Below are 16,061 nucleotides of genomic sequence, written 5' to 3'. Positions count from 1 at the left end.
ATCATCATCTTGAGTTCATGTTGATTCAGTCATAGAGGTGTGCAGCATGGAAACTGGCTCTTCAGTCTGACTCATCCATGCCAACCAGATTTTCTAAATAAATTGAGTTCCATTTGCCAACATTTGGCCCATATCCCTCTAACTCCCTCCTATTCATGTACCCATCCAGATGCCTTTTAAATGTTGTAACTGTACCAGACTCCACCAAATCCTCTGGCAGCTCATTCTACACGCACCACCCTCTGCATGCAAAAGGTCCATTTTAAACCTTTCCCCTCTCACCTTAAACCTATCCCCTGTAGTTTTAGAATCCCCTACCTCAGGGGAAAAGGATTTGGCTATTCACACTATTCATGCCTCTCATAACTTTCTAAGCTTCTATAAAGGTCAACCCTCAGCCTCCAATGCTCCAGGGACAATATCCCCAGCCTATTCAGCCTCTCCCTATAGCTCAAACCCTCCAGCCCTGGCAACATCCTTGTCAATTTTTTAACTCTTTCAAGTTTCACAACATCCTTCCTACAACAGGCAGACCAGAGCTGAACACAGTATTCCATATGCGACCTAACCAAAGTCCTGTACAGCCGCAACATGACCTCCCAACTCCTGCACTCAATGCACTGACCAATAAAGGCAAGCATACCAAACACCTTCATCACTATCCTGTCTAACTGCAACTCCACTTTCAGGGAACTGTGAACCAGCACTCCAAGGTATCTTTGTTCCGCAACATTCTCCAGGACCTTACCATTAAGTGTACAAGTCCTGCCCTGATTTGCCTTTCCAAAATGCAGCACCTCACATTTATCTATCTGCCACTCCACAGCCCAATGGCCCATTTGATCAAGATCCCATTGTACTCTGAGGTAATCTTCTTCACTGAAACTACACCCTAATTTTGGAGTCTTCTGCAAACTTACGAATCATATCTCCTATGTTCACATCCAAATCATTTGTATACATGACAAAAAGCAGTAGACCCAGCATGGTAAAAGCTGAGATGTTTCTCTGTGAGCAGAAGCATGTGAATGAGATTTCAGTCTCCCTTATACTAAAGTGCATAATTTCTTTAGAAATGATAACATGTATGCAAGACAAAATGAAAATAAATCCAAAGCTATTTACTGAGGCTTAGCTTCACAAAGAAAAGTAGGAAGTATGGGATTTGTTCAGACACTTTGTTGCTGATTTGTTTGTGGGTTTAAAATGAATAAATACTAATAAGGGTTTGATGCCTGGGTATGCTAAATTAAATGAATCTTTAGGAGCCACAAAAGGCGTGCCCTTACACTCAGGGAGAAAGAAGCAAAAGGAGCTTTTAGAAAACAAAATGCTATGCAATATTCTTGCTGTGACCAACTAGTAATTGCTTGGGGCTGACAAGGGGCAAGATCAGGTTCTGCAATTATCTCCACCCCACTCACTCCGACAGCCAGTAAATTTGACAGTCCACACTTGTAAATCAGGAAAGACCATTTGGACCAGGTATCAGAGAGATGGAAATCCCTACAGAACCATAACCAGAAATGTTGTGTTTTTAAGAAATGAAGTGGGAGGAGTATATAAAAGGAGGGGAATCAGCAAGATAAACAATGATATTTTCATTTATTTGCTAAAATTGTACTCTTGTAGGAATATGTAAAACACTTGTAAACATTGTCAAACAACACAATGGCAACCTATGCAATGTTCAATTCTTTCATACTGCACTTTAAAGAAAATGGGAATATTCATGGGCTGCTGACCTTGTTCAATTTGACAACCTAATCCACACTATTATTTTGCAGCAATTTTGAAATTAACTCCAAAGTGAAACAGCAGTGAGTTAATTTGAAGGGACTGTCAATGGCTTGACTTTCATATCTGACGGCAAGCAAGGCTATCCAAAAATATCCACACATTGGAATCCTGTGCTCCCAGCAGGGGCATAGCGTACACCAGCTCATCGTTAAAAATAATAAATCATTTTCCAATCAGAGGTCCAAATCAGAGTCTCATATCATGGCTGTGATAAATTCATAGCAAATTATTTCTCTTTTGTTTATTCAAGCAAACATGCAAGAGTTCCCATTGTTCATTGCACAGAAACCTGAATACTGGAGGCACTCCAAGTACTATACATTTCTAAAACAAAACTGAAGGTAATCACTGGGCTGGATCTTCAGAAGTTCTTTGTGATAAAATCAGAGCTAAAGGGAACTGAGGGTCATTATTTGAAGTGAGGAAAGCCTTAAGATTGCCATAACTATTGTTACCTGAATATAGCTGAAAAGAGAGACTTGTGGGTGAAGCTCTTCATCTGGCATTCATCAGGACAAACACAAGAATACCAAATTTCAAACCATCACAACAATTTACATCCCAGATGAAAAGGCTGCCAATTGGTTGTCAACTCAGAGAACAAACTGTCACATTACTCTGTGAATGCAGCTGGGATACATTATTTCAGAACTGACCAGACGCATTTCTCAGTTTAACAGGGCACTGAGCATGACGACCTTGGAGGCAACAAGTTTAGATCAAAGCTACAATTATTCACTAAGAGGGATATAATGGATTGCACAGCCTCTAGGACACAAGGAGTAAGAATAGTTCTGGGCCATTTGGCCCAATGAGTCCACAGCGACCCTCCAAAGAGCATCTCACCCAGGATCAAGCCCTTAGCTCATCCCTGTAACCCTACATTTCCCATAGCTAATCCACCTAGCCCGCACAATGCTAGACACTATGGGCAATTTGATGTGGCCAATTCAACTAATCTGCACATCTTTGGACCGTGGTAGGAAACTGGAGCTCATGGAAGAAACCCACGCAGACACAGGAGAATGTGCAAACTCCACACAGACAGTTGCCCAAGGCTGGAATAGACCCTGGGTCCCTGAGGCTGTGCTAACCACTGAGCCACCGTGCTGCCCTCACAAGGTCTCACATTTATTACATTAAAGTCCCTGTCATTAGCTAGAAGGCTATTTTTGCACAGCAACATTCCACAAATATTTGGGATGAATGAGTGGTTAGACTGTTTTTTTGTAGCAAAAAAGCTTCCTGGTTTTGTTAAATACTGGCATGGAATACATCTACCCAAACGCAAGGACATTTACCAACAGAGCTTTTTGGCAATTTGCATAGCAGCAAAATTCCTCTTGACAGCAGGGAGATTAGCAGACTACTCTGAGTTCTTTCACTCAATTAAGAGCTCATGTCATCCCCTGGCAATTAATCCCCAAAGTCTGTCCCATGTTGGAGCATTTTCTGACCACTGTTCTATGTTTAACTTTATTTTGTTGTGAATTTACATCACCTCCTATTGCTGCAGTTTATTCTGAGATTTTCCTCCACATTTAACTTTCAATAATCTTTACCATCTTTTACACTCCTGCAAGGTTCCCTCTTAGTAGAGGACATCTTTATGATTAATCAAATGTTTATGCTCCCCCCCCTCAATCCCCATATTCCATCCACAGAAAGAGAATCAGACTGATATCTCTACGACTCTGTACAGCATGGAAACAGACCCTTCGGCCCAACTCATCCATTCTGACCAGATATATCATATAAATCTCGTTCCATTTGCCACCATTTGGCTCATATCCTTCTTAAATCCTTCCTATTCATTTACCCACCCGGGTGTATTTTAAGTGTTGTAATCATACCAACCTCCACCACTTCCTCTAGCAGCTCATTTCATAGACGCACCACTCTCTGCATGAAAATTTTGCCCATTAGGTGCCTTTTGTATCTTTCCCCGCTCACCTTAAACCTATGACTTCTAGTTTTGGACTCCTATACTAGAGGAAAAGACCTATTCACCCCATCCATGCCCCTCATGGCTTTAATAAACTGATGCTCCGGGGAAAATAGCCCCAGCCTATTCAGCCTCTCCCTATAGCTCAAACCCTCCAACCCTGGCAACACCCGTGGTGGCGGGGGGAGATATCTCTTGTTTTTTAGATTGTACAGCAATAATTCATTACTTCCATAATAACATCAACACTCCCCAGGATCTTACCATTAAGTGTATAAGTCCTGGCTCAGTGGTGAGCACAGCACCAAGAACCTAGGTTCAATTCCAGCCTTGGACAAATGTCTGTGTGGAGTTTGCACATTGTCCCTGTGTCTGCATGGGTTCTTTCCATGTGCTCCAGTTTCCTAACACAATCCAAAGATGTGCAGGTTAGTTGGATTGCCCATGTCCAATTGCCCATAGTGTCTAGCAACCTAGGTAGATTAGCCATGGGAAATGCAGGGCTACAGGGATGGGATAAGGGCTTGGGTCTGGGTAGGATGCTCTTCGGAGGGTCACTGTGGACTCGATGGGCCAAATAGCTGGCTTCCATACTATGGGGATTCTATGATTCTACGTTTCTACGGCCTTTAGTAAGGAAGCAGTAAAATGTGTATATGTAAGCAAGGTTTTCATTTAAAAATCAGTAAACAAGCAAAATTTGCCTTGATGTTTCATGTTAACTGGCCAGATCTATATTTATGAAGTCTGAAGCAAAACAGTGACTCATTACAAAACAAGTTCATGTCTTAGAATCATCCAAAATGTATGGAACCACTAGGATGCTTAACATTCCAAACAGCTCTCAAAATCTGGTTTCTGGGCAATAAGGCAAATCTGTATTCTGCCTGGTGGTAAGCCAATACACCTCACCCAGTATTAAAAGACCAAGAAGATTTAATGTCACACAACATTAACACTCCATTGTAACTTCACAATAGACATCATTGGTTTGGAACTCATGGAACCAATTGTTCCAGATCAGGGCCCCACCAGAATTTTGGCATGGATGTCGTGTTTACAATTCAAAATTTGAGAAGCCCTGTCTCAAAGAATCCTGTGATGGGAGACAGGAGTTCATTGTTCAGAAGCTTGCAGGTCGAGTTTGAACAATGGAGCATAGAGAATAGGCAGATATTCTTGATTCCCATTTAGCTTGTCTGGGGAGCAAAGTGTTTCTTTTGGTCTCCCTTAAGGAGGTTAAATACTACACAATAAGCCATAAAAATACAGACTTAATGACCAGAATGGTGTCCATACTTTCTAACTTCCCAGAAGGGAGTCTCTACCCTCAGAACAGTTTGCTGCTGTAAGTATACAGAACCTTTACTCAAAATTCTGAAATGTCTTAAATGCAAATGCATCCATTTCTATTTAACATAGAATTCCTAAAGTGTGGAAACAGGCCCTTTGGCCCAACAAATCTACACCGATTCACACAGCATCTCACCCAGACCCATCTCCCTATAACCCATCAAATCTACACATCCCTGACCACTATCAGCAATTTGGCAAGGCCAATACACCTAGCCTGCACATCTTTGGACTGTGCGAGGAAACCGGAGGATACCCACGCAGACACAGGGATGTGTAAACTCCACACAGACAGCTGCCCAAGGCTGGAATCGAACCTGGGTCCCTGGCACTGTGTGGCAGCAGTGCTAACCACTGAGCCACCGTGCTACCTAAGGCTTTTAAGGAAGCAAATATCGTGAGGCGTTTCACAAGGCGATCAAACAAAATTTAAAATCGCGATTACCAAGAAAGATCTGGCCAGTGACAGAGGTTTCTTGCTGCTTTTTAATGGGAGAGACTGAGTTTTCAGGAAATTTCAATGAGTGGAGTCAAGAAATAGTGGGTACATAGATGGGTTCCAGTGGGGAAGCAATAAAATTCAGGGTACATGGAAGTAACCCAATTTTGAGAGATCCTAGAGAAAGGGGTTGGGCTGGAGGATGGACTTCAGGTTTAGGGAGGGGAAAAGCCATGGAGGGACTTGAAAACAAGTGCGAGAATTTTAAAATGGGCTCTTAGCCCAACAAAGCCTCAATACAACGGTAATAGGCAGGGGTAGAATCATGAATTTTTTTTTCCTCCTCTCCAAACAAAGGCAGGTTCCCTAGTGATAATTCACTGAATCACAGCAAAGGTCCTTGGCGTTTTATGTCGGGTAGGGAATGGAGGAGACAGGCTCCAAGTCGTTAACGGGAGCAAGTATTGAACTCTGTGAGCTTGGTGTCTCGTCAACTTAGCCCCTGCCACAGCAATTTTACAGGAGTGGAAATAAATTATCTATGTGACGGAGAGGATACAGCATTATTAGAGAGGTGGATTTAAAGGCGATGGAGAGGACCCAGGATCAGAGACCTGTTGCATTATTGGAAGTACTGCTCAATGGAAAAATTGATACATTAAATTCAGCCAATAGTCGGGGTGGGGGGGGGGGGGATATTGCTTCATTTTTAGATTATACAACTATAATTCATTATTTCCATAATAACATCAACACAGATTAGTACCCTGATGGTTCAGATCCATGTGATACCGAGCATTAAAGATCACAATGGGTCGCTGGAGTATGTGAATTCCTACGGGCATAGGCAGAGTGGACATTGTAAATTGGTGTCAGTATCGAAGTAGCAGCATTGGGACCAGTAAAAAATCAATGAGTGAAGTGACCAGATAGAACAGGGAGGAATGGGAAAAGGAAATTGCCAGCAGAGAAGTAGTGATACATCCTTAATGGATGCGCAGTAGGATCTCCATCTCCAGGCAGTCATTCCCCCTTCATGCTGTGAAAATCATAATGTTAATTCCGTGAGGTTTTTCTGATCCAATCACACATTCCAAAGTTAGACTTGAACAAATCTTTCCTGGTGGTTCTTCTGCTTAATGTTCTCACTGTTAGTAGCTCCAATTTGCATTCTGATGGTCTGATTTACTTTGTCTTGCTATTAAGAATCTTCTATTATATACTTACAGCTGTTGGCATCTGGCCAACAGAAAAATTGCCCATATTTGACACAGCCAAATATCAGGATAAATCAAGCTCCTACAGATTAAATTACCACTTTATCAGTCTCCTCTCAATCATAATAAAAACGAAGAAAGGGGTCATTAGCAGTGCTGTTGAGCACCAATGACTCACAGATGAGCTGTTCACGGGCACACAGCTTATATTTCACTAGGACCTTGTGGATCCTGACCTTATCACAGCCTTGATGGTGATACACATGAGAGCTGAATGTCAAAAGAGATGTGAGAGTAACTGCCCTTGATGCTAAGATAGCGAACAGCCCAAGTAAAACTGAAGTCAGCTGAGAATCAGGAATGATTACATTGAACCCTATGGAAGATGGCTGTGATTGACAGAAACCAGTAATCACTGCCCCAAGCCAGGAGCTACTCAAACATTAAAAAAAAGTTTGATAACTTCATCTCACCTTTCAAAGTCTGAAGTTCTTTTTTAAGCATTGTGAACATAGCAACCATCTTTAGATGTTTTGTCAATATGCTCCCCACTACCACAAGGTCAGGATGTGAATTGATAGACAATTCTATTTGTCCAGCTCCATTCACAACTCCTCTTACAAATAAGTATTTCATGGCAACCTACAGCAGGATCCAAACAACATCCAAGTTACAACTTCAAAATGGCAGCCAGCATTTGCTCCAATAGCCACCAAGTAAAGACCCAAGTTGAACATGAGAAAGACTCTCCATTTGCTACAAAGCTCTGTCCCAAAGCCAGCTAGACTATCCCCCAATCTGGATTGGTGCAGCTACTGCAATATCCAAGAAGCTCAAGGCAATCCAGGACAGAGCTGTTCTCTCAATTAGTGCTACTGAATACAATGTTCCACAGTCTATCACCAGTACACTCTAGCTGCTACGTGTGAGATCTTTTAGATAGCAGTAACCTAGCAAGGTTACTGTAACATCTCCTTAACTCGCAATTTACCAAGCAACCAGGTCAAGGACAGAAAATGACGTAGGAACATCATCACCTGAGATTCACATACCATCCCTTCTTGGATCTTACTCTTTAATGACTTTTAATTCACCATTGTTGGGTCAGGAATTGCAGGATTCTGATGCAACACAACATTGCTAGACTACAGTGGTTCGACGGTAGGCTAAGGTAGAGAGAGAAAGTCAGAAGTGTGCAGGAGTGGCATTAGATCAAGTCAACCAAGAATGGTAAAAATAACATAAACATGGTATCATGAGCGTCATCCGCATTAAATAAAAATTATACTTGCAAAGTTATTACAGATTTAAACTTCATATGTATCCATCAAGTCTGCAACAGCAACAAAGTTCATGAGTACAAAAAACCTGATAGATAATGAAATTGACTTTGCTTTTACAAAATAAAACATTACATTTTTTTCCTTCTACACTACAGTTGTTGCTCTATCATTCAGCAGCTCCCTAGCAATTAATGAGCAGGTAATAAACAAGAATGTATTTTGCTTTATTCGAGACAACTGAAAATAAGCAGAGCCATTCAGATTATCTTGGTTTTCTGATTCAGATTGACCTTAAAAGGCCCTCCCCTCCAGCACCTACTGAATCTTTGACGATACCTAGGTTTAGAGCCTTGAAAAGTTATTGCCTCCTTTCAATGCTGTCTGTGCCAACTGAACAAACTAGCTACCTTTTCAGATCCCACTTTCCACTAACTGGTCCATAGGCCATAGGCATAGATCCAAAGTTCCTTTTAAATGATTTGGGTGTTTCCACCTCAAATCACCAAACTGGGTATCACTCGTTGTATCTGTCTATCCATTCCAAGTATCTATTGATCTTTATGTTGGTACATGAAGCAAAGATTTGCCTTTTCAACTTGTGTGCCCTTATCCTACTCTTTGTAATGTAACTTTCCAGATTGCATTTATCTATTTGGTAAATTATTAGGTGTATTTTATTCCTATGGTTCAAAATAGTATCGCAATTAGTGTTAAGACCAATAAAATATATAAAAACATGACTGAATATGAAATTCAACGTATAAGTTGCTCCTTAACACATATTATGGAGGATAGAATAGGTGATGTGCCATAGCTGCAGCATGTGGGAGTTCCTGAATGACATTTTGGTCCAGAACAAACATGTGTACAGTACGTTTGAGCAGCTGCCGCTCAGATTTTGGGCTGGAGGCTGAACTACAGATGCTGCGACGCTCCAAGGTGGGGACAAAGTTATTTGGATTCTTTATACCAGAAGGTAGTCACACCTCTTATCCACATTAAATAAAAATACTCGCAAAGTTATTATAGATTTAAACTTCATACATGGCTATCGAATCTGAAACAGTGACAAAGTTCATGACTACAAAAGTTCCTAATAGATAGTCATACATCTTAAGGTAGGGTCATCTGATTTGGTCAGAGATAGGAGAGTGTGACAGCAGGTGAGGTAAGTCAGAGTCCCCAAATGGTAAGAGCCTCAGCCTATGGAACTGTCCAACATGTTTGGGGTTCTTTCAGTTTGTCTGGAGGAGAATGAGGGTTGATAGGATGCAGCTAACTAACCACGGCACCCACGTATAGGAAGCCACTCAAGTGAGCAGGGGGAAATAAGGAGCAATGCGTAGTGATTGTATCAAATAGTACAGTGAGGAGGATTGAAACTGTTCTCTGCAGCAAAGCACGAGATTTCATGCAGCTGCGTTTCCTGCCATTGTTCAGGACGTGTGCTCAGGGCTGGAGAGAACCTGCAGTGGGAGAGGGGAGGCAGCATTTGTAGTTCCATGTACATACTAATGACAAAGGAGGAGGTCTCCATAGTCAGTAGCCATAACATAGGCACCACATTAAGAAGCAGAACCTCAAAAGGTCATAATCACTGCATTAAATCCCGAGCCACAGGAAAATTGGCATAACGTAAATCAGATTAGAAAAATCAATGCAGAGTTCAAAGACTGATGTGGGAGTAATGGATTCTGGTTCATAGGTACCAGCGTCAGGACAGTGCAAAGTGGGATCTGTACCTTTAGGAGAAACTCTGCCAGAACCATACTGGTGTTCTTGTCACCTGCATAACCAGGTAAATAGAGACAATTTTAAACCAGTGGGGGCAAGGGATCAAATTTAGGAAGATGTGATAAATCAAAGAGTAAGGTCAAAGTGAAAGGTATTAATAAGGGAAACAATAAACAGACCCTAATGCAAAGGGATGGAGAGTACAACGCTAAGAATCAATCAACAGATAAGATTAAAATTTACAAATTCGCTAAATGGATAAAACTGAAGTCCCTGAATTGGAATTCTGTACCATTCAAAACAAAACAGATGAACCAAGAGCATAAATAGAAAAGAATAACTAAAACAACAAAAATAGAAGTTGCTGGAAAAGCTCAGCAGGTGTGGCAGCTTTTGTGAAGAACAAAAAAAAATCAGAGTTAACGTTTTGGATCGAGGTTCTGAGGAAGGGTCGCTGGACCCAAAATATTAACTCTTGATTTTATTCTTCACAGATGCTGCCAGACCTTCTGAGCTTTTCCAGTACCTTCTGTTTTTTATTCCTGATTTACGGCATTAGCTGTTCTTTTGGTTTTTATAAAGGATAACTACAGTGTGATAGCCATTATAGATTCATGGCTGCAGGATGACATGGATAAGGACCGGAATCTTAAAGGGTACAGGATATTTAGGAATGTCAGGAAATTAGGAAAAGGTAAAGGGATGACTCTGTTAATTAATAATTGCATTAGCACAATGCAGAGGAATTATCTAAATTCAGGAAACCAGCTATGGAAACAGTTTGGGTAGAAATGAGAAATGATAAAGGCAATAAGTCAGTTGAGAGATTGGATTTCGGGCCTCCTAATGGTAACTACACAATATGTTGGAACATAAAGGAGGAAATAATGACATCATCAGAAAGTTACGGTGATAACTATAGGTGATTTTAATCTACATGATGACTGGAAAGAGCAGATTGGTAAAGGTAGCCTAGATGAGGAGTCCATGGAATGTTTGCAGGATGATGGAACAGCACATTCAAGAGCCAACCAGGAAGTTAGCTTTGCCAGACCTGGTACTGTGCACCAAAATACAATTAATTAATGATCTTATGTGAAGGTGCCCATAGGTAGCAAAGGCAATAATATGGTTGAATTTTACACTCAGTTTGAGGGAGAGATGAGTGGATTTTTTAAAAATGCAAAAAAATGAGACATTATGAGGGCTGAAAGCAGAATTGGCTGAAGTGAATTGGTAAATTAGGTTAAAGATAACATCAAACCAAAATAAAAGCCTATTATTGTACAAAGACAGGTGGCAGGTCAGAATATTGGATGGAACATTAAGGAACTGCAAACAGAGATATAGAGTCATACCATGCAGAAACAGACCCTTCAGTCCAACCAGTCTATGTTGAACATAATCCCAAACTAAACTAATCTAACCTGCCTGCTCCAGGCCCTTTCTTCACCAAACCTTTTCTATTCACATATCCATCCAAATGTCTTTTAAATGTTATAACTGTACCAGCTTCCACCACTTCTTCAGGAAGTTCATTCCACACAGAAGCCAACTTCTGCAAAAAAAATTTGCCTCATGTCTTTTTTTAAATCTCTCTCCACTCACCTTAAAAATGTGCCCCCTTGTCTTGAAATCTCCCATTCTAGAGAAAAGGAAACTACCATCAACTCTATCTACACCCCTCATCATTTTATAAACTTCTATCTGGTTGCCTCTCCTACGCTCCAGTGAAAGAAGTTCCAACCTATCCAGCCTTTGTTTATAACTCAAACCTTCCTTACCCATCAACATCGTGGTAAATCTCTCCTGAACCCTCTCCAGCTTGATAATGTCCTCCCTATAACTGGGTGACCAGAACTGGGCACAGTATTCCAGAAAAGGCCTCACCAATGTCTTGTATAACCTCAACATGACTTCCCAACTCCTATACTCAAAAGGACTGAGCAATGAAGGCAAGCGTGCCAAACACCTTTTTAACCAGCCTTTCTACATGTGATGCAAACTTCAAAGAATTATGTACCTGCACCCCTAGGGTTCCTCTGTTCAACAACACTACTCAAGACCCTACCATTAATTGTATAAGCCCTACCCTTGTTTATTGTACCAAAATGCAATATCTTACGCTTATCCAGATTGAGCTCCATTGTCCATTTTTCAGTCCATTGAAACCGTTTGATCAAGATCCCTCTGTAATCTTAGAAAACCTTCTACGCTGTCTACAATACATATTGTAGGATGCTTAGATAAGCTCAAGGTAATCAGACACACCAGCATGGTTTTGAGAAAGCTAAATCATGTTTGACTAACCTACTGGAGTTCTTTGAGGAGGTAACAAATGTTGTAGGTATACGGGGAATCAGAGAAAGTACTGTACTCATATTTACAGAAGGCATTTGACAGTGTGCCACATTAAAGGCTACTGTGGAAAGTAAAAGCTTCTGATGTACAGGTTAGCATCCTGACATAGATAGATTATTGGGTGATTAACAGAAAGTGCTAAATTATGTGTAGATGGTCGGCAACGTTTAACTAGTAGTGTGCCACAGGGGTCGGTGTTGGCACGTCTACTGGTTAAAAATTTTATAAAGAACTTCAATGAAGGGACAGGTGAATGGCTGCCAAATTTGCAGATGACACAATGCCAGAAAGGAAGGAAGGTTAAGTTGTGAAGAGTCTACAAGAGGTTCTGACAATATGTCATCAGATAAATTGAGAGGGCTGTGCTGTGCAAATGGACTGTAACATGGAGAAATATGAAAAATTCCATTTTTTAAGAAAAATATTTTTTAAATTACCTAAATGGTGGGAGATTACAGAGCTCTGAGATGCTAAGATCTGGGTGCCCTTGTGAATGAATTGCAAAAGAATAGGACACAGATACAGCAAGTCATCAGGAGAACAAAAAGGATGTTTTCATTTGCCATGAGTTTGATAAAAAAAAGTTAGGAGCCTGTGCTTTAGTTATCCAGCCAAAGCATAACTGAAATATTGTGCACAGTATTGAACACCTTATTTAAAGGTATAAGTGTGTTGAGGCAGTTCAGAGAAGGTTTATTCAACTTATGTCTGCAACTGGATGTGTGCTTGGTCAGCGGCGCAGGACTGTTTCCACTGGAATTCAGAAGGGTAAGAGATAATTCATTTGAAATATAAGAGATCTTGTGAGACATCAGGAAGGTAGATATGATGAGGATGTTTGTCTCTTGTGGGATCAGTTTAAAAATCAGGAGTCACCCATTTGATGTTCGGTTTTAAAAAATCGTAGGGTTGAGAGTCTCCCGTTGTGAAAAGTGGTGTAAACAGGGGTTTTGAACATGTTTAAGGCAGAGATAAATTCTTAATAAGCAAAGTTATCAGAGGTAAATGGAATGAAAATTTGAGGATACAATCAGATCAGACATGATCTTATTGAATGGCAGAATCGATTCGAGGGGCTGAATGGACGACTTTCCATAGTTTTTATGGTCCTATTTGTTTAACAATCTTTAAATGGGGGGGGGGGGGCGGTAAAGGAATTATAGGGAAGGGGGAGGGGAATATAGGCAATTACTGAACCACAGCGATCACTGTTCCCTGCATGTATTTCGATCAGTCTCACGCTTAATCATTGGCTTCAGAACCGAAGAGAAACTGACGACCCTGAGAAAACGAGGAATGGGGGAGGGGTAAGTGGCAACAGGAAGCAGGTAACCACGATGAATTATTTTCGCAAGTAAAACCCCAATTCTCTACGAGGGAGTAAGTTAAACAACTATTTGCAAAAGTGGGCCCTGACAGGAAGCCAAATGAGCTTTTAATTTTTGAAGGGAAGCAATACAAAATTCCCTTGCACAACTGATACAGTCCGACACATTGTAACACATGGGGAAATGTTTCCTGCTGAAGGAATGCTGTTTCACCGTCTTTTTTTAAAAAAGAAAGCCGCTCAGATCTTGACAAAGTATCCTCTCCAATACTGAACGGTCCTGATTTTGTCCGGTGTCTGCAAATCCACTTCTTACAGCCGCCGCTAAAGGCGGAACGAAGAAGGCCGAGTGAAAAAGAAACACACACACATTTATATATAAATACATACATACATAAATGCAAATCCAGCCCAATGCCAGCCCTCCTCGGGGTTGGGAGGAGGTTAAATCTCCCCAGATCCCATTGCAAACCACCCCCCACCCCCGTTGACAAAGCACTAATTGTAGCCCCCTCTGTTTCCCCCCACTCCAGTCTCCGGTGACCAGGATCCCGGAGCTACTCACCGGCAAAGGAGAGACTATAAACAGACATCCCCCTCACTCTCACTCCGGTCTCCTCTGTCCGCAGCAAGGGCCAGTAAAAATCCCAGCTCCGGTCCGTGAAGTAATCTTCGCTGGCAGCCACTCTGGTCAAGTTTGAAGGGGGTGGGGGGAGAGAGACGGCTGTAATGTTCTCTCTGTCTTCAGCTTCGAGGTCAACAGATGGAAATGGAGATGGAGCCGATTCAGAAAGGGTTCTGGCACGGAATCAGTGAGAGAGAGCAATGCAGCTTCCTAGTGGAGATCCTGGAGAAATGCAACTCCTGCTCAAATCATTTAACCAGACGGAATTAGCAAAACCCTTCGATGTATAAGAACCGCAAAGCTCTTGGTTTTATGAACAGACTGTGAAACGTTAAACAATATCGGTTTATTAAGCACCGTGAAACTCCCGTTTTATTAAACGTTGTAAAAGCCTCTGATTTGTTTAAGATTATAACATTATCTAACACTGCAAGACTCGGGCTGATGTAGAAATGTAAAAAAAATACTCCGGTTTGTCAAATGCCTTATTAAGCCCTGCAAAACACTGACTGCTATGTTAAACACAGCAAAATCGCCGCTTGATCTGGGACTGCAGTAGCATGGTTTATTTCGTTTGTAACCCCTGTAACAAGCGCTTGTAAAGTCAGTGCTATTCAATGTCCCAATTCTTCTGTTGCAATATGATTTACCATTCGTCATATTGTACCAGCTCTATAGACTGCCTTTGATTTGATTTGATGAAATTAGGTAAATGCATCTTTTCATGTTTAGTATATGTTTATGCCATTTAAAATCCGTCAACGAAAATGGAGATTTTCTTTGGTTGGGAGGACTAGAGATATTGTCTACTCCAAGCTGTCCTGAGAAGAAATGGAGGTGAAAGGTTACCGGTCTGAAACGTGAGTTCTGTTTTTCTTCTCTCCACAGATGCTGACTGACCTAGTGAGCTTTGAGGGTTATAGATTCATACAGCATAGAAATGGACCCTTGGGTCCCACTTGTCCACACCAAAACATTTTCCAAAACCAAATTAGTCCCATTTGTCTGCATTTGTCCCATATCCCTCTAAACCTTTCCAGACACTGTAACATTATTTACTGGTAATTAGGAACAAAAACAAAGTTGCTGGAAAAGCTTAGCAGGTCTGGCAGCATCTGTGGAGGAGAAAACAGAGTTAACATTTCAGGTCCAGTGATCCTTCCGCAGAACTGATGGTGGCTGGGAACACGTCAGTTTATATGCAGAAAATAGGGAGGTGGTTGGGGTGCGGAGTAAACTATACGATTGAGTCCAAAGAGAGAGAAAGACAGTTGGACAGACAAAGGAGTTGCTAACGTTCGGGCTGGGAGGGTGAACAGTTGTTAATGGAGACTGTTAGTGACTAACGGGGCTAACGGGGGGAGGGTGTGGAGTGGCAGGCTATGGGGTATGTGGGGTAGGGGGCTGGGACATGGGGGAGTTTAGGCCCTAAAATTATTGAATTCAATATTGAGTCCGGGGGACTGTAGGGTCCCCAAGCGGAATATGAGGTGTTGTTCCTCCGGCTTGCGTTGGGCTTCACTGGAACACTGTCGCAAGCCAGACACAGAGATGTTGGCCAGGGAGTAGGGTGGTACATTGAAGTGGCAGGCAACACATCAGGCCTTGTTACCACATAGCCTGCCCCCCACCCCCCCGTTGTTAGTCACTAACAGTCCCCATTAACAACTATTCACCCTCCCAGTCTGATCGTTAGCAACTCCCTTGTCTTTCTCTTTGGGCTCTATCCTATCATTTACTCCCTACCCCACCGACCTCCCTATTTTCTGCATATAAACTGACATTTTCCCAGCCACCATCAGTTCTGAGGAAGGGTCACCGGACCTGAAACATTAACTCTGTTTTCTCCTCCACAGATGCTGCCAGACCTGCTGAGCTTTTCCAGCGACTTTGTTTTTGTTCCTGATTTACAGCATCCACAGTTCTTTTGGTTTCTATTTAACTGGTAATTACTTCATTTTAAACTTGCAATTTTAA

At 41.6% G+C, this 16,061-nt stretch overlaps 1 protein-coding gene across 1 annotated transcript in view; it reads right to left on the bottom strand.

Annotated features, from left to right (window-relative positions):
• Positions 1-14,295, bottom strand: part of cuedc1b (CUE domain containing 1b) — a 160,827-nt gene extending 146,532 nt beyond the window's left edge. Inside the window, exon 1 of the mRNA XM_048557401.2 lies at positions 14,025-14,295. The gene's annotated coding sequence lies outside the window, so the exon portion shown is untranslated. The remainder of the gene's footprint in view (positions 1-14,024) is intronic.
• Between the last annotated feature and the right edge of the window lie 1,766 nt (positions 14,296-16,061).

This window comes from Stegostoma tigrinum, chromosome 27 (assembly GCF_030684315.1).
Source record: "Stegostoma tigrinum isolate sSteTig4 chromosome 27, sSteTig4.hap1, whole genome shotgun sequence".
Classification (NCBI taxonomy): Eukaryota; Metazoa; Chordata; class Chondrichthyes; order Orectolobiformes; family Stegostomatidae; genus Stegostoma; species Stegostoma tigrinum.
This window is presented reverse-complemented; position numbering and strand designations above follow the sequence as displayed.